The sequence below is a fragment of the Lissotriton vulgaris genome, chromosome 2_1 (assembly GCF_964263255.1).
Source record: "Lissotriton vulgaris chromosome 2_1, aLisVul1.2, whole genome shotgun sequence".
NCBI classification, from domain to species: Eukaryota; Metazoa; Chordata; class Amphibia; order Caudata; family Salamandridae; genus Lissotriton; species Lissotriton vulgaris.
Window position 1 is genome coordinate 1,905,988,294 of NC_141687.1, and position 27,521 is coordinate 1,906,015,814.

General features: G+C 49.3%; 1 protein-coding gene across 1 annotated transcript in view; it reads right to left on the minus strand.

The window, feature by feature from the left end:
- Positions 1 to 27,521, minus strand: part of CHD2 (chromodomain helicase DNA binding protein 2) — a 1,340,517-nt gene that overhangs the window by 721,474 nt on the left and 591,522 nt on the right. The window lies entirely within an intron of this gene.

The window sequence follows — 27,521 nt, forward strand, 5'->3', positions numbered from 1 at the left end:
AGCCAAAGCCTGGGGGCTTCTCTTAAGACAATTATTGTGCTTGTTCTCAATTTCAGAGATCGGGTTGCTATCTTGCAGGCAGCTAGGACGAGTGGAGACCTCCCCTCCGAGAATTCGACAGTGCAGTTTTTCCCGGATTTCACGTCCAGAGTACAGCAGGAGAGGCGTGTGAGAAGTTGGCGTGATATATAATGTTCACTATTCTAGTGAGCACTTTGTATCAGTCCAAACAACCCTTATTGATGATTGGTTGTAAGTCAACCTTGATAGACCAGCTATCCTAGTAGCATGGATACGAGCAGTCTTCGGGCTAAACTCTACAGGGCGTGTTAAGCCAGCTGTTATACCATCACATATACCCCTTGAACACCAAGTGAAAGGACACCACACAAGTGTTATGAAAATAAACAGTGTATTTATTTAGATCACAACAGCCCTGTACTCTTTATGAGGACAGGGTACTAAGCACACAACAAAACTCTTACGAAAATACTTTAAGTTGCACAATTTACACAAGTGCCCGAGGGGCACGAAAAACCATATACTACAAAAGTGGAATGCGAAATTATTAGCAGGTAAGTACTGTACTAATAGGCTTTTGATTACTAGCAGGAGGCCTAGGGGACTCGGGTGCAGAGTGTGCACTGTCACGCGGGATGCGGGACAAAGTCTATGGTTGCTAGGAATTACATAGTTAGTGATATCGGACGAATCCGACTAGGTAGAGCTGAAACGAAAAAGGATCTGGACCCTTGGATAGTGAGGCTACGCTGGGGCACCGAAATGCCGAAGTTACCTAGCCCAGGGGCTGCGGCTGCATAGGTCTGGAAAGACGTCGTGAATCCTCGTTGCAGTCTATGGAGCCTGAAAGAAGAAGTTGCTGGCAGGCGACCAGTGAAGAGATTCGGATGGATCCAAGCCTGGATCGAAGATGGAAGACACCTGTAAGCAGAGGGGACCAAGTTCTGAATCACTAGCCAGTGATTAGGTGGGCACCAGGATGGCACCGGATGGAGTCACCTCGACCAGGTGAATGGGCGACGCTGGGCTCTGCAGTCTCACGGACCAGGAGGCGTTGTCGGCGACCAGGATGGAGGTGCGAGCTGTCCCACGATGGTATCTGCTGTCGACGTCGCTGGACCCAGGATTGGGGCAACAAGTCTTGGCAAATGCAAGCCCACGCGGTGGACTTAAAATGGCGTCTGGAGTGGACCAGGAGGGTCCGGGGTGCTCCTCTTTTGGAGGGGAGCAAGGGCCAGTCTGGAGCAACCAGACCAGCGGTGTTGATGTCGTCGGTCGTTGTCGGGAAGGCCACAAGCCAGCGGGCTAGTAGCCAGACAACGCGGTGAGCAGCAAAAAGCAGAAGGGCCCCACGCAGATCTGGTGGATGCTGGAGGGCTGAACTTCGGTGCTGGAGCTGCTCAGGGTTGGGGCTTCTCGGACACCAAAGCACTCACTCGAGGATCCCTCGGCGGTCGTGCTGGGCAAGAGTCGTGCAGTCTTGAAGATGGCCGGTCCCGCGAGGTCTCCTCGCACCCACGGATCTCAGCTGAGCTGACGATGTGGGTAGAGGTCAGAGGTGCCAGGGAAGCCGGGTCTCGTCGTGCTGGTCGGTCCGTTTCTGGAGGAAGGACGTGCAGCAAACCGCAGTGTTCTTGGATGGTGCCTGCGGGTGCAGGGTGACTACTCCTTAGTCACAAGGGAGAAATCTTGAGAAGAAGTCGAGAGTTCCTTTTGTAGAAAGTAGTTTCAGGATTCAAAGATGATCTAATTTGGATGGGGGCCCGCTCCTATCTTTATACTAGGAAAAAGGGCTGGCACGCGACTAGGTCCTGCCCATGGGTGGGACCAGGAAGGGGGGTGGTTACACCCCTCTCCCATGCCGGACTTTCCCCAGCGCAGGGGCTGGTGTGCCCCTGGAACTGGTTCTAGCCGGCAGATGCATAGTGAGCACCGGGGTGCCACTTGCAGTCACCTTCCTCTAAAGCCCTGCCTACCCAGGATACACAAAACCCTGTCTGGGATGGTGCTAGCACCGCCCCTGACAGGAAACCCTTTGTCCAAGCTCCCCTCGCTGGAAGGACTCCCAGCTGCAGGGGGTCAGACTTGTGTCTGTGGTGGCAGCATCCATTTTGTGATGCTGAGGCTCGAGTTAACTTTAACCGGGGTTCACAGTTACATACATGTCGTGTCCCTCTAGAAGGGTGGAATGCTAACCCCGTCGCCAGAATTGGCGAGGGGTTTGTATTCCAATTCGTATGACACCTTACTCGACATGTTTTGATAAAGCGATACCAGAGATAGCATATAACCGCGAGGATTAGAATGCACTTAAGAGTATATGGTACGCGTTATCATGGAACAGCTATTAGGACTTGGTTCCGCAAGCTGCAAACTGGCTCAGCTCATGCCAGAGCACCATCTCACACGATTCCAAGCACTCTGCCTTCAGGATTGTCAAGGCCTGCCATAGGAGTGACTGATAGGAATCTGTGTGTCCATTTTAGGGTTAGATATAGGTATACTATATCTAAAGCAAAGGGTGATTACACCACCCTGCCCCAGCTGTCGTGCAGCCAGTTGTGTCAGATTTAGATGGCCAGCCAGGGGTGGCATAATACATGCTGTAGGCCCTGGGTACACCTATGCCCTGAGTTACAGGGTCTGATAAGGTGGCCCAGTACCAATTGGTAAATGCACCTAAGGTACATGGAATCCATTTTACAGAGAGAGCAGTAGGCCTGGGGTCCTGATTGGCAGGGTCCCAGGCCAACTAAGTCGGAAAACCAGCAAAACACCAGGCAAAAAAGTTGGGGGCAACCATAGTCAGGTATCCACCTTCCTACAAGGCCCACGTTCGAAGGGGTGAAACAAGCCCTGCGAGAGAAGGGGGTGAAATACATGATGCTCTTCCCAGCCAAGCTCAAGGTCCTGGACAATGAGAAGACCCTGTTCTTCACATCGCCTTCTGAGGTTTAACAGTGGCTGGATGGGGCCTCCTATTGGTCGCATCGACGTCGCACAGAAGGGGACTGGCGCAGAAGTAGCTTTCATGTTCACGAGTCTCCGTCTCGACGCAGAGAAAGGGGAAGGTCGGCGTCCAGATCCAGAAGCTCTTGGTCTGGAAGCCCTGAGAGTGAAGTACGTTCTCCCGGGAAGTGAGGCACAGGACTCATTGCAGTGAACTGCTGTTTAAACTTTGTGTAGCTTAAGGTACTGTTTTGATGGTCTAATATTTTTGCTCCTGTTCCAGCGCAGTAGACATTTGGGGCAAATCCAGAGGAGACATTGATTTGATTGTTCCGGATCTATGATGTGTGGAGGGGTGGATTGGGGGGCATTATTGTGTGGTGGTGCCAGACAGCCCTATCTTAGTTTCTTCTTCACTGGGGCGACAGGCGCTCTGCGATTTGGGATGTGGGTAGTTTTAGGCCTACGAGGGAGGGTTGCAGGGTGGCAAGTTGTTGTTATGGGTTTGTGCGTTCTTAGTATGGTTCTTTGCTTGGTTCTTGCTTCAGATATTATGCGCACTTTTGGTGTCGGATGATATGCTTAGACAAGCTTGGTCTTGCCGCGTGTAAGGGGGTTTTCTATCTGGTAGGGTGGGGGATGGGGTTTGGCATAGGCTCAACACATGGCCACACGACCTAACAAAAAGCTGACATTCCTCTCCTGGAATGTAAATGGCCTGAGGGACAAAATCAAGCACACCATGATCCTACAGTATTTGCACCGACACTCCCCAGACATTGTCCTACTCCAGGAGACGCACCTCAAGGGGAACAACTACTTGGCCCTTAATAGATATAGTTACACACTACAGGTTCACGCTAGTTTCACATCCGGAAATAGGGGCATGACCATACTCAATAAAAATGCAATACCTCTGGTGATACAGCGTACATGGTGCGACCAACTGGGTCGCTATGCGGCCTTGTCAGGAATTTGGGAGGGGCAAATGGTAAATATATGTTCTGTATATATTTCCCCGTGATTGCACAAAACAACATTTCCGGATCTTAGTCCGCTTCTTCTGGATTTCCCGCCTGGTCTGTTGCTACAGGGAGGTGAAGTTAACGACACCCTTACTCCTGACAGAGATAGGGAAACTCTCCCCACGGGAGCTAAGGTGCCTCGACCACTGTTTTAATTTGCGAGGGCTCTGGGTCTGTCGGACTTCTGGAGATGTCACAATCCCAGGTCTAGGCAATATACTCATATCCGCTGCGTATGGCAGCAGGGCGCGGATTGACTACATCTTTATACACACTACCTCGGCAGGCCTCTTTCAGGGCTGGTGCCATAAGGCGCGAGGTATATCCGATCACTCACCGGTGGAGGTGCAGCTTCACGGGCCAGTTCGCGACTGGTCTCTCCCTCCAAGGTTGGACCCCTTCCTGTTTCGGGGCAAGGAATTTTGGGAGAGCTTTGAGGACCGTACAGAACTTTCCTTTGCTGAAATTGTCAGCTCTGTTAGCTACGCTGGGACGCTATGGGAAGTGCATAAGGTGGTAGCGACGGACTTTGTGCAGGTGGCATGCAGTGCCAAAAGTAAAGAAACTCTACTTCAGTGCAAGGAGCTCGAGTATGAGATACTCGCTCTGCAACGTGCAGAGACAGGGAACGCAGAGGAGCAGAAGGGCGTAAGCACTCCCTTAAACTTAAAGAGAGATCCCTCCGAGACCTGGCCGACAATGCGGCTCGAGCTATACGATTTGGGTGACAAAGCCAACAAGCTGATCGCATAGCTGGAAAGGAGGGACAGGAGTTGCACTTGGGTGTCTGAGATTCGGTCCACAGATGGGGTACAGGGTGGTACAGAGGCGGCCCTAACCAAACTTTTTGCAAAATATTATGAAACCGTTTACCAGTCGTAATCTACAAGGGGGGAAGCCGGAATGTACTGCCTTTCTGCGCAACATTTCTCTTCCGACTCTTGAGTCGAAGGACATGGAGATGCTTGAGTCTGATTTTCATGTGGAGGAAGTGAAAAACGCCATGAGGGACTTGCAGTCTGGGAAGGGGCGGGCCCGAATGGGCTCCCCACTAAGCTGTTTAAATGAGTGGTGAGCAAGCTGGCTCCCTACATGCTTACATGTTTAAGTAAGCGTTTGAAATGGGGCAACTTCCAGAAGACATAAGAATGGCAACTATCGTTCTACTCCTTAAAAATAGAAAACCGCATGACCGTTGCAGCTCCTACAGGCCCATCTCCATCAATTTAGAGGCGAAGGTTCTAGACAAAATGATCCCATATTGGTTTGGTCCGGTTCTGCAGTCTCTGATTCACCCAGATCAATCGGGCTTTATGCCCAATAGGAGCACGAGGCTCAATTTACGACATTTATATGCAGTCATGTACATGACCCGAAGCCAGCCAGACGTTCCTGTCGATCTCCTTTCGTTTAGACGCAAGGATGGCGTTCGACAGCATTGAATGGCCGTACCTCTTTGCTGTCCTGGAGAAGGTTAGCATTGGCCCACAGCTGCAAAGGTGGATCCGGTTGTTATACACTGGCTCGATGGCCTTGTTCGGGTCAATGGGGTTGTTTCACGAGCATTTGCACTGCATAGGGGGACAAGTCAGGGGTGTCCCAATGCTATTTGCACTGGCCCTGGAGCCCATTGCTGCGGGGATCAGGTGGGACCCGGTGGTGAGGGGGATTGACCTGGGGCGGGGGGCTGGGAAGAGTGCATCTTGTTGTATGAGAACAATATCCTTTTTTACACACACCGGCCTCAACAAACATTTTATCGACTCATTCATACCTTCAGAGGTCTTCAATCTGTGGGGCGCGACCCCCAGGGGGGTCGTGGAGTCCTGGGAAGGGGGTCGCCGATTCTGTCAGAGTGCAGTTCCTGGCGTCGGGCTGATTGAGGGTGCTCGCGGCGGAGGCCTTATTCACACCAAGGTGTGAAAAACATTAAAGCCTCATTAACAAGTAAAGGTCTTTTGAAGACCTGTGAAGTAATCTGGTGTGCCTTTGTATATGTCCCTGAGGCTGTTTCAGCAATTGGGATTTCTGTGTGAGAATGACAACACTCGTTTGAAACAAACAGACATGGATAAAACCTTTCAATCGTCCTTTGGATTGTCTGTTGCATGACATTACCTGCAAAAGGGGTGAGTGAAACATGTGTGGTCCTTTTGCAAGCCTCTCCGCATTATAACTGGGGGTGTTCAAAGTCTGCTTAACTTCCTTTGCACAATTATGCGAAATTTCAGCAATTGTGTTCGGAATTCAAAACTGGCATTTGATGATGTTTGTAGCTTTAGACAGGAAGATGCATTTTGTGCATAAAAAAGTGTTAAATAAACACGCACATTAGCTGCCCGCACTCTGTCATTCGGGTTGTTCACATGCATACATGTGTGTGTGTGTGTGTACATGTGTGTGTATGTATGTATGTATGTATGTATGTATGTATATATATATGTATATATATATATATATATATATATATATATATGGATAGATGTTTGAAAAGGTGGGTGGGTGGAGGATGAATGGATGGATGAAAGGGTGGATGGATGAAGGATGGATGGATAAAAGGTTGCATGGATGGATGTGTGAAAAGGTGGAGGATGAATGGTGGGTGGATGGATGGATGAAAGGGTGGATGGATGAAGGATGAATGTATGTAAGGATTGAAGGATGAAAGGGTGGGTGGATGGATGTAAGGATGGATGGAAGGATGAAAGGATGGATGGATGTGTGAAAAGGTGGGTGGATGAATGATGAGTGGATGGATGTAAAGATGAAAGGGTGGATAGATGAAGGATGGATGGATGTGTGAAAAGGTGGATTGAGGATGGATGAAAGGGTGGATGGATGAAGGATGGATGGATGAAGGATGAAAGGGTAGATGGATCTATGGATGGAAGCAAGGAAGGATGAAGGAAGGATGGATGGATGTAAGGATGAAAGGATGGATGTGTGAAAAGGTGGGTGGATGAATGATGAGTGGATGGATGAATGATGAGTGGAGGGATGTAAAGATGAGTGGATGGATGTAAAGATGAGTGGATGGATGTAAAGATGAAAGGGTGGATGGATAGATGAAGGATGGATGGATGTGTGAAAAGGTGGATGGAGGATGGATGGATGGATGAAAGGGTGGATGGATGAAGGATGGATGTATGGATGAAAGGGTGGATGGATGTATGGATGGAATAATGAAAGGATGGATGAATGATGTATGGATGGAAGGATGAAAGGGTGGATGGATGAAGGATGGATAAAAGGGCGGATGGATGAAGGATGGATAAAAGGTTGCATGGATGAATGATGGATGGATGTGTGAAAAGGTGGGTGGATGGATGGACGGGTGGATAGGTAAAGGATGGATGTATGGATGGAAGGATGAAAGGGTGGATGGATGTATGGATGGTTAAAAGGTTGCATGGATGAATGATGGATGGATGTGTGAAAAGGCGGGTGGATGAATAATGGGTGGATGGATGGACGGGTGGATAGGTAAAGGATGGATGCATGGATGAAAGGATGGATGGATGATGGATGTATGGATGGAAGGAAGGATGAAAGGGTGGATGGGTGAAGGATGGATGGATGTGTGGAAGTGTGGGTGGATGAATGATGGATGGATGGATGGATGTGATGAGGTCTAACAGGCGCATTTATGGTTGTAGATAGTTGTTGATGATGAGGAGTACCAGTTTCTAAAATCTTTTGTCGGAAGGGGGTCCTTACGCCTAAAAAGGTTTTACAAGGGGGTCCTGGCATCAAAAAGTTTGAAGACCTCTGTACTAAGGTCTTTCGGTTCCTATTTTGGATACCGCATCAATTGGGACAAGTCCTTGGTTTTTTCTCCAGCTGGGGACCCACCTTTTTAACGTGGGCGAGCCCGGATATGGTATTGCAGGACAAATTTAAGTACTTGGGCATATGAATAACCAAGTCTGAGGTGTAATTTACACGATTGAACTTGCAGGTGCAACTCTTTAGGTTGCGGGAGGATGCGATGCATTGGCGGGGGCTCCCCATCTCCCTAATGGGGTGGGCACTCCTCTTCAAGATGATGGCTCTTCCGGGCTTACTGTACACTGTCCAAAACACACCCTATAGCATTCAGAACTCCTTCTTCCAGATGATTGACTCCGAACTACGCCAGTTACTGCGGGGAAGGGGGGCAGCCCCAGGATTGCACTCAAGAAACCGCAGAAGGGGGTGTATGGGGGGGGGTCTGGAAGTCCCGGACCTTAAGAAATTTTATTGGGCTGCCCATCTCATAAACGTGAATGGGTGGGACTTCTCCACACTGGACGAGCCGGGTGGACGGATTGGTCTTGGATGAGCGCAGCTACTTGGGGGAGTTGTACAATAGTGGCTCCATACATCTGCCACCACACACTAGAACAGTCAGATATTTGGTATGCAGCAACTAGAAGGACTGGGTGGGAGTGGAAGATCACGGAACATACCCCGTTCTGGGAGGAAGACTTCCTGAAGGAAGTGAACAAACTGCAGGGCTTCCGGAAATGGAGCCTTATATGTATTGACGTGCTTGGGGACATCTGGAAAGGTGGCAAAATGGTGACATTTGATAATTGAGGGAGGGCTTTCAAATAGGAGTAGGTGAATTTCTTCTTTACAGACAGTTCCGGTCAGCACTTCATTCCCAACTGACAGAAGGGAGCGTGCTTCTAGAATATTCACCCTTAGAGGCTACTCTTGGACCCTATGATTCAGAAGGAGGTGTCACTGACGTACAAAAAACTGGTAAACAATACTCCGGACTGCCTGGTTCCCCTGAACGAGTCCTGGGAAACTGATGTAGGCTTGTTGGTGGACGATGATTGGTCGGCGGCACTTCAGTGTACCCGGGGAATCGCCATCAGGGCGCGCATTCCACTGATTCAGCACCGCATCCTCCATAGATCATATGCCTCTAGAATGGTGTAGGCCCATATTAAGGGCAGTGGCTCCGAGTTATGTGTCAGGGGATGTGGCGAGAGGGGATCGTTCTTTCATATTTTGTGGTCCTACCCCAGGATCCAGAAGTATTGGAAGGGCGTCACCCATGTGATGGAGGCTGTGGCGGGAGCACAAGTCCCGCTGAAGCCTAGGTGGCATATTCTCGGCGTCACAGGGGATATCACGTGGCCGAAGTGGTCAAAGTTATGGTTGGCCTTGGCAGGGAGGGTGTAGGGTGGGTGTCGCAAAAAAGGACCATTGCACACGAAGGGGGGGCTGTGGAACCTCTGACTGTGGCCACCTAGATCTGCGATTTGGACTGCTATCATGGGGAGGAGCAAGTGGTGTACCAAAGCCGCGGATGTCCTCGCAAATGGGAGAATATATGGGGGCCGTGGTCATTATACAGGGGTTTGTGATGGGTCTCAAGAGGTGTTCTGAATGGGTTTCTTCGGAGGGTTTAGAGACATATTCCAATGGGTGGCAGGCAGCTTGTCTACAATATATGTGTACAATGTGTTCCATAAGACGTGGTATGGTCATGTCTGCCAACTGCTTTATATGTACATCCTTGAAATGCTTACTTCTGAAGCTTGCTTTGATTTAATAAAAATAATCTTTAAAATACACAACTGTACAAATTAGCCATAATATACATTGTAGCAAGCTGATCATTATGCAAAAACACATACTTTATGGAACAAAGCCCATCTGCACCCAGAGCCCGAATTCTTGCAAAAGCAAAGAGGTTTGTTTGTGAATGGGGCCTTTGCAAGTGTTATCACACGCTGGCTAATATTCCTTTTTAATGGCTATGAAAGTACCAAAATCTAAATAATAGAAACTAGTGGTTCATCAAACCGTAATCACATAATATGGGAACTGGGAGAAGAGGGGGAGTCTCGTGTTTACCCAATATGGAGCCACAAGAGCAATAAGATGTTCTTGCATTAGAAGTGGGGTGCAGTGTGCCAACTGGACCAGAAGTCAGATCACTGGATTGTCTTGCTGACATATGAAGTACCTCAGGGCTTATCAGGGCCAGGAGGATTGGCTGGCTACTCTGCCTGTTCCCTGTGACAGGGGAATGAGCTGAGTGTGGTTTTTGAGGAGTTGGCACTTGGAAAGTTATAAAGGCTCCAGCTTTTTCCTGCCACTGCATACATGCAACTAGTAACTGGGGACTGAATGCTGAGTGAGATTCCATACAGGAGGGGACCTGCATAGTTTGAAAGGATATATCACAAATAGTCCTTACCATGCCTCCCAGGTGCTCAAATCCAAAGCCCTCAAAAACAAAACAAGATTTCTTTGCGTCAAAATCTACTGCTCCGCACAAAGATAGTGAATAAGAATTTACTCAAGGCGACCCACAACTACCCAGCCTCACAATGGGGGTTGGGAGGGTGGGGGGTAGAGTCAATGTTATTTGACATGCTGCAAACACTTCAAGGTAATTTGCTTCAGCCACTAATGGCCCACAATAATTTTTTTTAATTAAGAGGTTGTTTTTTTTAATCATTTGCAAAATTCGCTATTTCAGAACTCGCAAATTTGCGAGGAATAGCATTTAAGGAATCTCTATTAGAGATTCCTTAAATGCTATTCTTGAAACATTTAAAAATTGAGAATTCGCAATTTTGAACCGCTATTTACCACGAAGTCAAACCTCGTGGTAAATAGCGAAATCTGTGCATAGATCGCCGCCTAGTGTTGGGTCCGGATGATTGCACATTGTTGTCCTGGAAGAGTCTTCGAAGTATTACGAGATAGGTGGCTCCTCCCCTGGACTACAGTGCGCATGGGCATCGACTCCATCCTCAGATTGTTTTTAGCCATTGTGACCAAGATGGAGTGAAACTAAGTGAATGATGACCATGCTAAAAGTACATGTGAATTCTGCAGCTGCAACAGGCACCGGGGAGGAGGGCGGGCGATATGAATGTCAGCAGCCCTACATGCCAAGAACAGATGCATACTGGTAAGTAGCATATTCGGTTCGAGGCATGTGGACTGCTGAATTCATATCTGTGCATAGAATACATAGCAGTCCCTCCATTAACGGCGGCCGCCTGTGCCAGCTGCAGCAGTTTGGAAAAGTGTTTTTAGAACAGCCTGCCCTACAGCTGCCTGCTGTTTGGAGTGCACATCAACACAATAATGCTTTGTAAATGTGTGTGTGGTAGATCATGTGGCTGCTCTACATATGTCTTCCAAAGGAATATTTCCAAGGAAAGCCATGGAGGCCCCCAACTTTCTGGTGGAGTGGGCCCTCGGTGGAATGGTGAGAGTACGTTTGGCTTTCAGATAGCAGATCTGAATACATTTAACGATCCACCTAGCTATACCAGCCTTGGAAATGGGGTTACCTTTGTGTTGTGGCGCAAAGGCAATAAAAAGTTGTTTAGTTTTCCTAAAATCCTTGGTCCTATTGATGTAATACATCAGGGCCCTTTTGACGTCAAGGGTGTGGAGCATTCTCTCCGCCAATGACTCAGGATTTTGGAAGAACACCGGTAATTCAATAGTTTGGTTAATATGGAATTGAGATACTACTTTAGGAAGGAATTTAGGGTTAGTGCGAAGCACCACCCTGTTAGAATGAATTTGAATAAATGGCTCTTGGATAGTTAGTGCCTGGAGCTCACTAACTCGTCGTAGCGATGTAATCGCTATAAGGAAAGCTACTTTCCATGTCAAGAATTGAATCTCACAGGAATGCAGTGGTTCAAAGGGGGGACCCATCAGCCTGGTGAGGACCACATTGAGGTTCCACTCCGGAGCTGGGGGAGTCCGCGGAGGAATGACTCGCTTGAGCCCTTCAAGAAAGGCTTTAATGGCAGGCACCCTGAAAAGGGAGAGGTGCTACCTGTTTTGGAGATAAGCAGCCATTGCAGATAGATGTATGCAAATGGAAGCATAGGCCAAATTACATTTGTACAGATGGAAAAGATAACAAATGATGTTCTGAATAGATGCATCTCGCGGGTTAATGTTGTGCTCTGCACAGTAAATGACAAACTGCTTCCACTTCGCCGCATAGCATGCTCTTGTGGTGGGCTTCCTTGCCTCCCGGATGATGTCCATGCAGTCAGGAGGAAAGTGTAGGTAGCCAAACTCTAAGACCTCAGGAGCCAGATGGCCAGGTTGAGCTGTTGCGGATCTGGATGCTGAATGTCGCCATGGCTCTGCGTCAGAAGGCTGGGTGTGAGGCGTAGCCTTTGATGCGGTACCATGGACAGTTCTAGAAACGTGGTGTACCATGGTTGGCGAGCCCACGTTGGAGCAACCAGGATGAGAGTCATCGAGTGCTGCCTGAGCTTGCGTGCCACCAGCGGTATCAGAGGTGCTGGGGGAAAAGCGTACGCAAATCTGCCTGACCAGTTCATCCATATCGCATTGCCCTGCGACTGTGGGTGTGGAAACCTGGCGGCGAAGCTTTGGCATTTTGCGTTCTCCCTTGTGGCGAACAGGTCTATCTCTGGATGACCCCACTTTTGGAAGTACGGGTGGAGTACTGATGGATGTATCTCCCACTCGTGCATCTGGTGGCTGTACCTGCTGAGCAGGTCCGCCATCTGATTGTCCTTGCCTGGGAAGTGTTCTGCAATGAGGAATATGTTCCTTTGAATGGCCCACTTCCACATGCTCTGAGCCAGATAAGACAGCTGCGGAGAGTGGGTACCTCCCTGCTTCTGAATGTAGTACATGGCGGTCATGTTGTCCGTCCGGATCAACACGACCTTGTTGCACAGATGTACTTTGAAGGCTTTTAGTGCCATGAAGATTGCCATCAGTTCCAGAACATTGATGTGTATCTTCCTTTGCTGTTGCGTCCATAGTCCCTGCACAGTGTAATGGAGTACATGAGCTCCCAATCCCTGGAGAGAAGCGTCCGTTGTCAGGATGATCTGTGGCACAGGCTCTTGGAACGATCGTCCCTTGCAAAGGTTTCGTGGATTCCACCAATGCAGAGAGTTGTATGCCCGACCGCTCACCAACACTAGGTCTTTCAACTGTCCGTGAGCCTGAGTCCACTGACGTGCTAAGCACTCTAGAAGCGGACGCCTATGTAGTCTCGCGTGCGGGACTATGGAGATGCAGGAGGCCATCATGCCTATCAACTGCATGAACACTCTTGCTGGAAGCGAGTGTTGAGGTCTGAACTTCTGTAATAGCGATTGAATGCTGCTGACCCTCACTGAATTTGGCTGTGCTGTGGCTGCCAAAGTGTTTATTGTCGCACCCAGATATTGCCGTATGTGGGCGGGCTGGAGGTGGGATTTTGGGTATTTCAGTGAGAATCCCAGATCGTGCAGGAGGTGAATGGTGTGGGACACGTGGGCGGCACACTGCTGGGCTGACTTCGCCTGGATGAGCCAATCGTCCAGATAAGGGTAGACATGGATGTTTTGTCTCCTTAGGTGCGCCGCCACAGTCGTTAGGCACTTTGTGAACACCCTGGGTGCCGTGGTGACTCCGAAAGGCAAACCTTGAACTGGTAGTGTTGGTTTTGTATGGTGAACCGGAGGTACTTCCTGTGTGATGGGTGCAGTGGAATGTGAAAGTACGCATTCTTTAGATCTAAAGTTGCAAGAAAATCCCCCTGACTGAGCAATGGGAGCACTTGCTGCAGGGTCAGCATATGGAAGTGCTCCGTTAGGATGTACTGGTTGAGGGGCCTGAGGTCCAGGATGGGCCTGAGGGACCCGTCCTTCTTTGGTATTAAGAAGTACAGGGAGAAGACCCCTGTGCCTCTTTCTTGCACAGGCACGAGCTCTATTGCTCCTTTTTGCAGCATGATGGTGACCTCCTGCTGCAATAAGTGCAAATGCTCGGCAGACATAGGACGGTGTCTTGGGGGTATGTTGGGTGGAGTGGATATTCACTCCAGACAATAACCGTATTGTATACGTTTTCTGACCCCCCTGTCTGTGGTGATGGTTCTCCAGACTGGCAGGAACTGCTAGAGTCTCCCCCCGACCGGTGTTGCGTGGTCGGGGGGCAGTGACACGGCGTCACTGTTTGTTGGTGGCAGAGGATCTGGAGTTGTTGTTTCCACGACCTCTGCCCTTGGCGCTGTTACCACGATATCCACCTCGACTTTTGTTGGTGTACGTGGACTGGGTGTTGCCTTTGTAGTACTGCGTGGTTTAGGAGAGCTGGCCTCTGGAAACGCCTCTAGTGCGTGAGCGACGAAAAGACCCACCCCGAAACTGCTGGGACTGCAAGGCACTCATGGATTTAGCAGTTTCAGTGTCCTTTTTAATTTTTTCTAAGGTGGTGTCAACCTCCGGGCCAAACAGGTGATCTGGATTCACCTTTTGATTAAGGATGGTGGTTTGTATTTCAGGCTTAAATCCAGAGATTCTCAGCCAGGCATGTCGCCGCAGCATAACACTAGTGTTGACAGCCCTGGCTGCGGTGTCAGCTGCGTCCAGAGCGCACTCAATTGAAGCATTAGAGATCAGCTTCCCTTCCTGAAAAGCATCTCAGCTGCCTCCTTGTATTCATCAGGCAGATGCTGCAACAGGGTCTCCAGCGTGTCATAGTGTGCCCTGTCATACCTCGCCAGAAGCGCTTGTGTATTTGAAATGCGTCAGATGTTGGCCGCCTGCGATGCTACCCTCTTCCCTGATGCCTCAAAGACCTTAGATTCTTAGTCTGGGGGAGGAGCATCACCCGTAGTGAGAATTAGCCCTCTTCCAGGCATTCGAGACGACAAGGGAGTCCAGAGGCAACTGTCCTTTGATGTAGGTAGGATCAGTAGGCGCCGACTTATACTTCTTCTCGATCCTAGGGTTTATTACCCTCGCCCTGGTAGGCTCCTTAAAGATCTCACCAGCATGTTTCAAGAGTCTTAACAGTTCTCTCTGAGACTGAGAAAGTATCAAAAAGGAAATCGACATCAACAGGGTCAGCATGGAGCTGGACGTTGTGATTGTTAGATGCCCGTTCAATGAGGGCATTGAAAGCTGCAGAGTCTTCTGTAGGAGACGTCTTCGCAGAATATAGTTGAGGGTCTTGTCCTGAATGAGGATCACCTGGGTCAGCACCAGCGGCCCAGGGTTCATTGGTATCCTCAGGGTCTGTATAGACAGGATAGCTGTATTCATCCTCATCATCGCCCTCCCCAGCGTCCACATCAGAGTAAGTGGGCGAAATATTATGAGTGTGGAGAAAGTGGTTCCACCAAGACAGGAGTGGAAGCAGAGTCCTTCTTTTTCTTTAGAGGGATCTTGTATGACTCCATGGGACGTTCTGGGGCAATTTTCCGCTTGTGGAGGGAAAGCCTGCCCGTTTCGGCATCAATGAAGTGTTCTTGTTGCTCCTCCACAGCAGGTTGTCGAGGCTGTGGGCTGGGGACCACCGTCGACCACTTTGGCGCCGAGGAAACCTTCTCGGGGGCGCCAGCGACCGTCTTAGGAGGGAAAGCCTTCGGCGCTGTCTTTGGCGGCAACGTAAAAAGAATGTGCGTGGACGCCTTATGAGGTTTCTCAACCGGCTTCGGAGGCGGAGGATCCTTCGGTCCGACCGATAAAGTCTTGTCCCTGATGCTCTGTAGGGAGTCCGTCACCTTCTTGGTGAAAGCAGTGGATGGGCGCGCCGGTTCGACTGAATCCTTCAAGGCCTCACCAGGAGTAGACTCTTGGGGTGCGCCGCTCTTGGCCCTGTCCTGTTGACGCGGAGTCTCGAGAACCTTCGGGTCACTCAGTCCTTTCTTCGGGTTACCGAGAGCTTTCTTTGGGTCGCTGAGTCCTTTGCTGGTGTCGACCGTCTTCGGCGCCGACGCACTCGGCTCGACCACCTTGACTTTAGTCTTCGGCGAGCAGACTTCGTCTCGACGCCCTTGACTTGAGCCTTCGGCTCAACAACACCCTTTTGCTTCTTCGGCGCGAGGGCTCCGAGGCCTTGGATCCGACCAAAGCGATGCGCACTTTTGGTTTCGAGGACGGCACTTACGCAGTTTGTGTCGAGACCGTAGGTTTCACTTTCGGTTTCGATTTGCCAGGGTGTGGCTCAGCAGCAATGTCCGTGGCCGAGCCCGTAGGCGGGGCCGTAGAACCCATTGTAAGATCTTGGGTAAGGCCTAATGGCGATCCCTCGACCTGAGCCTTATGAATTGGCACGGCCCCAGTGTCAGGTTGAGGAAGCTCTTCGTCCGAGCTATCCTCCATGGCCCCGAGGGCCCCGTCGTCGTCTCCTACCTCGTCGACGACTTCTTCGGCCTCGAACATTTCGGCGTCGTAGTCTTAGTCGACGTCCGACTCACTGATGTCCCTGACCGATTCTATCTCGACATCCCCTGCATCGAAGATGTCCACAGGCGCCGGTGCAGCATGCTGGGCCTCCTGGCGCGCAGCTCGTCGAAGCTTAAGCGTCTTCTTGGACCTGAAGCGGGAACAAGCCGTACACTTGGCTTCATCATGGTCCGGCGACAGACACTTGTTGCACACCGGGTGGACGTCGATGTGGGGATACTTCGAGTTGCAGACGGGACATCGTTTAAATGGACTACGGTCCATGATGAACTGTCGATAGGGTCTGAAGCGTCGACTGGGCCTTCCGCGTCGAAAGCACGCGGGTGTAGGGAATCCGGCTCGGGACCGAGCTGGAAACTAAGACCGAACACAAGACTATACCGACGATTAGACTAAAGACCTTTTGGTCTTAGGAAAGTTTTTTATCGATTCCGACATGAGGGAACCCAAAGACATCCGAACCCAATGGCGGAAAAAAACAATCTTGAGGATGGAGTCGATGCCCATGCGCACTGTAGTCCAGGGGAGGAGCCACCTATCTCGTGATACTTCGAAGACTCTTCCAGGACAACAATGTGCAATCATCCAGACCCAACACTAGGCGGCGATCTATGCACAGATATGAATTCAGCAGCCCACATGCCTCGAACTTACATTTCAGGGGTGTTACAGGGTGTCCTTTGGAAACACCTGCACCCTTGAAATCGCAATCTCATTTGCGATTAGCTAATTGCTAATCGCAAATAAGGAATGACTCCCCATTCATTCCTATGGGCCTTTAGGCCCATAGGAATGAATGGGGAGTTCCTTATTTGCGATTAGCAATTAGCTAATCGCAAATAAGGAAGCTGTAGGAATCGCAAAATATATTGCGATTCCTACATGAATCCCGCTTTGCGAGTCTGGAATAGCGATTCCTTATTAATCGCTATTTCAGACTCGCAAAACTTCACAATGATGAATCGGGCTGCTAGAGTTTGCCTATAGGCACTGTTCCTTCCATCTATTTCCCTTACGGAATATTTTAGAAATGCAGTCTGGCTCTCCTGTCAATCCTTGCCCAACCTCCCTTTTGATTATGGTGATCAAGGTGGTCAATCCAATATTGAAAAGGCTTCTGAACACTTCCTTATAGACATCCAACGTTGCTTCTATCTGGAAACAGGCTAAATTAGTTCCACTCTTGAAAAAACCTACGGCAGATGACATCACGTTCTTGCAAATTTTAGACCAATTTCCCATCTTCCTGGCGATTGACAACATTCTTGAGAAGCTGATAAAGAACCAGCTTTCTGATTATCGGGAAACTAAAAAATTATTGAATCCCAGTCCATCTGGATTTCGTTCTAAGTACAGCACTGATAAAGTACTACTTGAACAGTCTGAATTCATTACATTGACTCTAAACCAGAGAGGGAAAGGGGCTTTGGTTTTACTTGATCTCTCTGCGCCGTTTGACACTGTGTTGCATGGGCTTCTCTTACAATGCCTTGAACTTCTTGGGGTTAGTAGTCTAACCCTTGACTGGATGTAATCTTTCCTGGAGAAAAGAGGCTAATCCATTAGGCTGCTCCTTCCCATCAAGGTCGAAGCCCCTTTCAGTTGGGGTGCCTCAGGGCTCTTCCCTCGGTCCAACTCTATTTAATGTCCATCTGGCCCCTATAGCTGATATGGTGGACACATTTGACTTTAAGATGGTGACACTCAGCTTCTCCTCTCCTTTGAGAGGTGGGCTGATGTGAGCTGTGGCCCTCTTAAGTCCTGTCTTTTAGCGCTCTTTCAATGGCTTAGTGCCAGCCATCCTATGCATAATATATGGGTAAGACTGAAATCTTTCTGTTCAGGTCTTTTCAAGCTGACTGGTGGCCAAATTGTTGACCTGATAGGGCCCAGTCTCTGCCATAACCGGTTGTTAAAAATCTAGGGATGAGGTTCAACAACCTTGTATTCTTTTAACTGCAGTTGTCTGCCGAGCTACGAATTTGTTCTGTATTGCTCCGGGCTTTAAAGAAATTCCCTTTTTTTCATTCCTTTCCCTTTTAGAAGATGGTGGCCCATGCCATTACTACATCTAGGTTGTACTATGCCAATGTTATGTTCCTGGGCCTTCCTGAATATCTGATCGCTAGACTATAGGTCATTCAAAATGCAGCTGTTTGGCTCATTCTCAGGCCCCATGTCGTAAATTCATGGCTCCTCATCTGCATCCTTTGCAGGGACTGTCTGTATAGTAGATGTGGGACTAACAAAGTTGGTACTTCATGGTATCAAACAACTAGTAACATTAAGCCCGACTTGATACCCAAGTAAAAATTAATATAACTTGTTGCAACATGCACCTTTACCAAGTTGACACACTATTGTCCTGTTTTCCAGAAGCAATTTGCCAAGGCTGGCCACAATACAGACTTCTGCCCACCTGGGGACAGTTAAAAATAGTGCCCAATGCTGGTGGAGCCATACAGAGCGTTAACCCAAAAGGCAAGTTTCAAAGGGGAAGAAGTCTTTGAAGGGCAAATAGTAAGCACACTTGAGACGGGCTATGTTTGTTTGGGTAGACAGGTTGGCTCCATGGAAATGTACCTCTCAAGTAGTCACAAACCTAGAGAGGGGTTCAGACATCTTGGGAGTAGCAAAATAGAGCACTGTGGGACTGCTAAATGGCACACTTTACAGGAACTTGTCATCAAGCTGGAGGTAACCAAATAGCCCATTGGCTAGTGACCATGACCTCGCAAGAGCGCACTTTCTGGGCATAAATGGGCACAAATAGCAACAAATACCCCTGCTCTAGGAAAAATTGCAGTAAAGTCACAGTAGTTTCTGGTTTTGGAAACAGTAGTAGAATAAGCACATCAACATAAATCAAAAGTCAGTAGATGGCGGTATGCCAAAAAAGAGGTTTGATAAGAAGTAAAGTTCTTGTTGTGGGAAGCAGTTTATTGTTTCTCTTGTTATGGCCAACACGTGTTTCATCGCAGGGAAACCAGACTGCGAATCTTCAGGGCCTTTTAAATAACAGAAACCGGGATTTGGTAATCAGACCAACGCCCAGAAGGGCGAGTGTATGCCGGACGCGCTGTACACGCGTGGTAGGTTAGCTCCTAATCAGGCTCATCTGGGTAACTATAACCGGGAGGAGAATAGGTCAAAGCTGTTACGCTTGAAATGGCTGCAAAAAGGCGGGTACACCTGTTGCCATAAGTTCCCCCTCTTGTGGTTCCCGGCGCCATTTGTCGAAGACCGTCTTCGACAAACGGCGCCTGTCCTCATCTGGAACACCTAAAAACCCTCCCAGCTGTATAATAAATGGGCACACTTGGCACTCCGATCTCGCTTGGGCTAGATAAGAGTACTGAAACAGTACTGCCCTGCTGACCCTAGGACCGAAAAAAAGAGGCTGTACTGAAGTTAGACTGCATCTCCTGAACCTTGGGCTAACGAAGTAAAGGACTGTGCCTGCTGAGTCCTGCTCAATGAGAAGTTGTCCCCCGAGCCCAACCAGGAGCGAAGGCTTCAAGAATCAGTTGGCTGACTTCCTGTACCGAGACATAAAAGCTGAAGATGCCTGCCTCATCGCAGTGCAACCTGGGAGACCGAGAATCAATGCTCAAGAGTCACATCCGAGTCTGCTGGTCCAGGGAAAGTCTTCAGAGTGCAGTTCGGATGCCCAGGTGGAGTTTTATAAAAAAATAAGGAAACCACTGAGTTTGTTTTGTCCGGTGACCAGAAGCCCAGTGGTGACTGAACTTTTGCTGGACCAATGTGGACTACAAGGGACGTCAACCCCTGTGGCCAAAGTCACTCCGCTAAGACCGAGGAGTGGCTGCAGGCGGTCCCCAGTCGAGCACATATCTTCAACATCCTTCAGCATCCTGTATCCCTTGCATCAGGACTACCTGATAGAGGTCAAAGGCAAGAGACCACTGACACTGAATTACTTTTTTTGATGAGGTAACTGTTTCTTTGGACTTTGCTGGTCCCCTTTAATGTCTCCCTGCCCGAGTTGGTTGCCCAAAGAAACTCTAAGTAACCGCATTCCACTTAGACCAAACTTTTCTTGGAAAATGTTTTTAAAAAGTGCTGAATTTGACAATGCTTGTTTCGTTATCATTTATTGTTATTTGCAAAATGTATATCTCTGGAACCCTCTGATGGATCTTTCCATTATTTCGGTGTCCATAAGTTCATAAAAATATAAGATATTCTTATAAATTGGTGTTAGATTTCTTGAGTACTGTGTTTTTCTTCCTCTGTTGTTTTGGTGCTGTTTAAATGATTTACACTTGTTCCTTCTGGTGATGCAGGACTGCTCAAAGCCATAGCTACTCAGCGATGAGCTAATGTTTGACAAACGAAACCTGACTGTTGCTAGAAAGGTTGGTAGTGTATTACACATTGAGGTCCCATAACCACACTCAATTTCCTCACATGCTCAACTTGACCTAGAATGCAACATTATTTTCATTCCTGGGCATCCTTTCCACCGTTTCCCCCGACCCTGTTCATCTCAGAAGATGTTCAATATTTGTTCTTGGATTTTGAGTGTACAATTTTAACGAGTTTTCTTCTTCTTAGATGCCGGATGCAATCTAGATTACCATGCCTGTGCCTGCCTTGCTCCTTAAACAGATGTAACTCTTTGAAATGGCGTGACTCACTAATAAGATTTAATAAATATCATCGGGATGAAGCAGTTTGGTTAGTAATGGAGCTGGGAGTTTTCATGAATGCATAGGTGATACATTTTTTATGCCAATCCATATTTTTGCAACACATTTTAATTCACATTAAATTGTCCCAAAATTAATTTAATTCCATAAAAGAAATTTACTCAGTATGAAAATGTAGAAACACATGATTTTTTTTTTTTTTAGGAAATTGTTCAATGGGGGCACGCATACTTCACCATTAACCTTCTGGTTTTGAAGACAAGGCATTACGTATACCATATAGTTTCCACTGAATGAAAAAAAGTGAGACAAATTAGGCCTCAATATAATAGGAGAACAGGACCACCCAGCAACGATTTCACTATCGGACTCTTTACAACTCATGAATGAAATAGTATTCATCAGTAATTGCACAGGGTTCACAATTTAGGTCAATGGTGAAACTGTCCTAGCATTTTTACCCAAGAGGATAGATGGCCATCAATAAACTCTCTTAGTGGGGGAGGAGCTTAGCGTGCATCCAAGATGGTCGCGTGAGCACAGGGCTCCAGAGACCCTCGCCGCCTCCCGCATCTATCCTGTCACAAATCCTGATATAGACGACAGGTTCTTCTAGATGTCACCCTGCTGACACTGAATCTTTTTCCAGAAATCGATTTGGCCGCCGGGAACCGGATTTACTCCACCTCGAAACTTCACGGCCTACATCGATGAACAGCCCGGGACTCGAGTCCCCGAGGTACCCAGGTGGCAATTGGATAACAACGGCCAGAGGGAATCGGCCACTGCCCCTGCAGTACTTTCGGTTTCGTTTTTGGCCTTTGACTACTGAGACTTGCTGCCTGTTGACTCTGCTGGCCCGTGTCCTGCTATTGGCCATACGCTTGTCTTCCACCCTCGTCCCCGGACTCTACAAGTCAGCTTTGCGAGGAGCCATTCAAACCAGGTCCCAAAGGCCCAGTCGGGGCTCGCTGCTCAATATGGCGGGCAAGCGTGAAAGCGAGAAGCGGGCCACCAAGGGCACGTACCGAGGGGGTACCACACAATTCAACACTATGGACCGCTTCACTCGCCCAAAAGGATCCCCTGGTGGTGTGGGTAAAGTTCTGGACGAGACTGGGGATGGCTCTTCCGCTACTGAAGAACTGACATTGAGTGACGTCATGGGCGCCATTGCAAGCATGAAGACGTCCATGGGCCAGCAGTACGAGACACTGGCTTCGAAGATTGACACGGTAGCAATCGACGTTAACCTAATCAGGAATGATCTTGCAAAGACCAACGAGTGGGTCAAGTCCCTGGACATTAAGACGGCCAGTCTCACGACCGATGTCTCCGATCTTCAGACCGAAGTTCGCAATCTTCAATCATCTAATGACTTGTTTCCCCGTCGGCTGGATGATTTCGAAAGCCGGGCTCGGCGCAACAATGTGCGTATCATCGGGGTTCCGGAGAAGCCCACTGAACTATCTACAGATCTCCTTGTGGAGGACCTCATGCTGAATCATTTGACCCCCAAGGGCCTCAGCAACTTTTTCGCAGTGGAGCGTGCTCACAGAGTCCCCGGTGGGAAGCATAAACCGGGTGCCCCTCCGCGGCCTATCATAGCCAGGATCTTCAATTTTCGGGACAGGGACGCTATCCTTCAGGCATCGCGGACCAATGGTCCCACGAAATTCGAAAATGCAACGAGTGGTTTCTACCCGGATTTTACGCAGGCTGTACAAAAACAGCGGATGGGATTCATGGGGGTGAAACGGCGACTTAGGGACATGGGAATGAAGTACGCCATGCTTTTCCCTGCTCGATTGCGGATTGAGTATAAGGAACGTGCGCTCTTCTTTGACCGACCTGAGGTCGTCAGTGACTGGCTCGATACTTTGCCAACACATCGAGAACACCCGGAACAATCGAGGGGCGCTGAAGGTGGCTCGGAGGTGCAGGAGGAGTGAGAACTCACCGGCGTGTGTGCTCTATAGACTTACAGCAGTGGTTCGATGACTGTGTACATATATTGGTAACTACCCGGGGGCGGTGGGGATTTGGGACTCTTCCTCCTCTAGGGGTTTCTTCTCTTTTTGTAGATTAGTTTTTTAATGGGGCGACAGGCACACTGCAAGTTGGGGTGGCTTTTCGGTCTAACGCAGGGGTGCAGGGTGGAGGGGTGTGTATTGGGAATTTCTCTTGGGGTGGTGGGGGGAACTTGTTGTTTCTTTGTTTATTTCGAGGCCACACATTGCTATATACTTCGATTTCTGTGCTTGTTTCTATGTGGGGGGGGGGCATTGTCCTCATTTCCGGGACGGGTGTTAGGGGGCTGAGGGTGCTGAGTTGGAATGTCAACGGTCTGGGTGACAGGATAAAGCGGGGGATAGTTTTACAGTATTTGAAACGTCTCTCCCCGGATGTAGTGTTGCTGCAGGAAACACACCTGATAGGGAACACATGCCATGCATTGAATGACGGGGTTATCGTCTGGTGGCGCACTCCGGATTCACTACTGGGTCGAGGGGGGCTGGCGTTCTTGTCAGGAACTCCCTCCTCCTGGAAATAGACGACACTGTACTAGACGATAGGGGTCGGTATGCTGCTATCACGGGCTGGTGGGAGGGGAAGACGATCTCCATACTTTCTGTGTATGTCCCGCCAGGCTTGCAGTCCACGACGTTCTCTGATTTGGGAAGGGTGGTGTTGGGTCTCCCCGAAGGTATACTGGTTGTGGGTGGTGATTTTAACTCGGTGGTCTGTGGTAGGGAGGATCGCAGCCCCCCCCAGGGATCTTCCGAAATCGCAATCTTGGCTGGGTAACTTCCTGGACGCACTGGGTCTGGTGGATTGTTGGAGGCAACTGCACCCCGGACAGGCACAATATACCTTCTATTCGGGCGCACATGGGAGTCTCTCGAGGCTTGACTATATCCTAGTGCCGGCGGTGCAGATGGTGTCGGTGAGGGAAATTCGACACCTGGCCAGGGGCATCTCGGACCACTCCCCACTCTGGCTTACTATTGATATGCAGTTAGGAGCTGATGGTCGGGTGGCTCCGATTAACCCCTGGCACCTCCGTAATCCCAAAACCAGGGCCGGGGTGGTTAAATGCATGTACTACTACTTTGCCGAAAACGTGGGGTGGGTGTCCTCCTCCATCTCACTGTGGGAGGCCTACAAGACGGTGATCCGTGGTCAAACCTTGTCATTGATCGCCAGTGTGAAGAAAAGTAAGAATGAGGAGGTGGTACGACTGGAGAATGAACTTACGGCTTTGGAAGAAAAATTACAATCTGGGGTTACGCAGGAGGGGCTGCACGCTCTAGCCCTTAAACAGTCTGACTATAGGGCTCTGGTGACTGATGCGGACGAGGCAATGAGTCGTGAGCAACAGGGGCGTTTGTATGATGTCGGTGACAAAGCGGGAAAATTGATTGCTTGGTTGGATAAAAGAGATAGATTGAATCGTGTGGTGCCTGATGTTGAAAGACTAGATGGGGTGCGGGTTGTGGATCCGGTTGAGATAGTTGGAGTCTTTGCCCACCACTTTCAGAAGGTGTCCGCGCCGGTTTCAGACAGACCGGAGGAAGACTCACATTTGTTACTTAGAGATATCGCATTGCCTAGCCTGTCTGATTCGGACAAAGCTTATGGAGGTGGACTTTTCCAACGATGAAATAGCGCTCGCCATCTGCTCCATTCGCTCGGGGAAAGCAACGGCCCGAATAGCATCCCAATCGAACTGTATAAGTTGTGTCCCGACAAAATGGCGCCACACCTTCGTCAAATGTTTCGAGAATCGCGAGATGTCGGATCCCTTCCCCGGGATCAGAGACTGGCGTCAATTGTTGTCATTCATAAAGACGGGAAACCCCGTGACCAATGCACATCGTATAGGCCGATATCGCTTCTAAACGCCGAACCCAAGATCTTGGCAAAACTTTTGGCAAATCGGCTGATAAAGGTGATCAGCGACTTGATACACCCAGATCAATCCGGGTTCATTCCCCATCGAAATACCGCGCTCAACCTGCGTCGTCTTCATGGTGTATTGGCAAGGTCGGGTCGCTATGTGAGCTGGCCATCTTGGTCTCCTTGGATGCCTCTATGGCCTTCGACACGGTGGAATGGCCGTATTTATGGGCGGCCCTTGCAAAATTTGGTTTTGGCCCCGGTTTAACCGGGTGGGTTAGACTCCTGTATGAGCAACCGCTGGCCCAGGTGGTGGTCAACGGCAGGGTCTCAGAATCCTTTGTTCTTGGAAGAGGCACGCGACAGGGGTGCCCCTTATCTCCATTGCTCTTCGCACTCGCCATTGAACCTCTCGCCGCGTGGCTTCGATGGGAACCGTCGCTCAAAGGTATTAGGTGGTCCCCTGATTTTGAGGATCGCATATCGTTGTACGCGGATTACATTTTGCTATACCTCACTTCAAGTTCATTCGGGAAGAATTCTGGCCTGGTAATCAATTGGGCCAAGTCTTGTATCTATTCGTTCACTAGAGAGCTGCTCCCCTTGCCACGAGTCTGTCCGATTCCGATTTCGTACGTCGGATTGAAAAATTTGGGGATTTATATATTGTTGGACCCCGCTGCACGATATGAGAGGAATTTGCTTCCTCCGGCTTAAATCGGACGTGACGGCGTTGTGGGGCATGCCGCTATCCCCGGTGGGGAGGGCGGCTCTTTTCAAGATGATGTCTCTCCCCCGATTCCTGTATGCCATTCAAAACACGCTTGATCTTGTACCTGCCAGTTATTTCCGCGAGATTGAGAGCCTCCAGAGGAAGCTCATATGGGGGTGGCGACCTCGCATTGCATTGGCGAAGCTGACTTTGCCCTGGTATGATGAGGCATAGCGCTGCCTGACATTAAACAATACTATTGGGCATCCCAATTAAGTGCAATTAACCACGCAATGTACGGCCCGTCCCAAATCCCGCATTCGAAATGGATAGGTGGCAGTTACCGGGAGGCGACTACAATAGGGCGCTTTACTCCAGATCAGCCAGGAAGAATTTGACTGGGCCCACCGGGGTTGCGGTACGGGTGTGGGGTAGTGCAACCGCTGCTAAGGGGTGGTCGGACAGATTGACTAGAGCTACCCCGCTTTACGCGGCAGAGAGACTGGGCAATCTCTGGACGAAGAAAGGATTCGAAAAGTGGGATGTCATCGGTATTAGCAAGGTCGGGGATCTCTGGGTTAAGAACATGATCAAAACTTTCGACGAACTCAAACTGGAATACACATTAAGTGATAGGGAGCACTTTCGCTACATCCAGATCCACCATGCGCTTGGGTCGGTCTTTCCAGTCGGAACCGTTATCCCAGAGTCCTCTCCTCTCGAAGACAGAGTGCTTGACGGCCATGTCCCAGATAGCACCATTTCCCTCATCTATAAAAAACTTATCAACGATCGGTCAGACCTACTTGTACAGCTTCGGGGTGCTTGGACCGGCGATGGACTGGAGTTGGAAGATGAAGATTGGCAGGCTGCGATATCTTCCCCTAAGGAGGTCGCGATTCCGGCGCGTCTCCGGCTGGTGCAACTGAAGATTCTACATCGAGTCTATGTCACGGGTCCACGCCTGCTGCGTTGTGGTTATTCTGCTGACTGGTTGTGTAGGCGTGGATGCGGTATGCTTGCTACCTTTCTTCATATTTTATGGGAGTGTCCAGATGTTCTGGTATTTTGGAGCCGTGTGCATGCTGTTATGGAAGAGGTAACAGGTGTTTCATTGTTGCCGGAGGCCAGACGCTGTTTGTTGAATGTATGGGAGCCAAATGACTACAATGTTGCTCAGACTCAATGGGCCACCCTTGGCAATATGGTAGCGAAAAGGGGCATAGCCCAACTATGGGGATCTCAGATAGCACCTCTGGTCTCAGCCTGGAAAGAAAACATGGACTGGTGCATGTTCAGGGAAAAAACTGTGTATGTCGCTCGGGGTAGGCCCAAGAAGAGGGGGCGGATATGGCACCAATGGAACTCATATCGTGGGGAGATTTGCACCCCCCTTTTGTGGAAGTCCCTGACATACCTCTGTCCCCGTGACCGTACATTCCCTGAATTCTACACAATACTGTTTATGATGTGCTCGCCCACTCCCAGCCCCGCCGCCCCTCTCCCGAGATCTTAGATCCTTCCATCGCATATATCCTTTCAGATGGGATTGCCCCCCCTCCTCCAAGGGACAGACACTTACTGTATAGTTTCATTGCCTCACTAGTTTTTCCGTTTGAGTTTCTTGTTTCTTTATAACATGTAAAATGTGAAACCATTAATTAATCCTTCCTACCGCCACAGGATCTTCTAAAATATTGTGCGCAATCGCTGCCGGGCCCTCGGTTGTCGGCTGATGAGCTGTGTAAAATTGCAACTTTGGTTTTTATTGCTAACGGCCGGCCCCTGTGGTTGTAGGTCTGCAACTGTATTATTTTTATTGTAATAAAGGTTTTTTTTTAAAAATAAATAAATAAACTCTTAGGGCATTTGCCATATTGTTGCTGAGATGTATATGAATATTGTGCCTGCTTTCCCGTGCAGCCCATTTTTCTAAAGACAAACATGCCGGAAAGCGAAAGACGTCAGTCTGCTATTCCATGCACTATAGACAATTGTATCCTAGGCGACCTGTTGCCACACGGGGAAATGCCAGGGT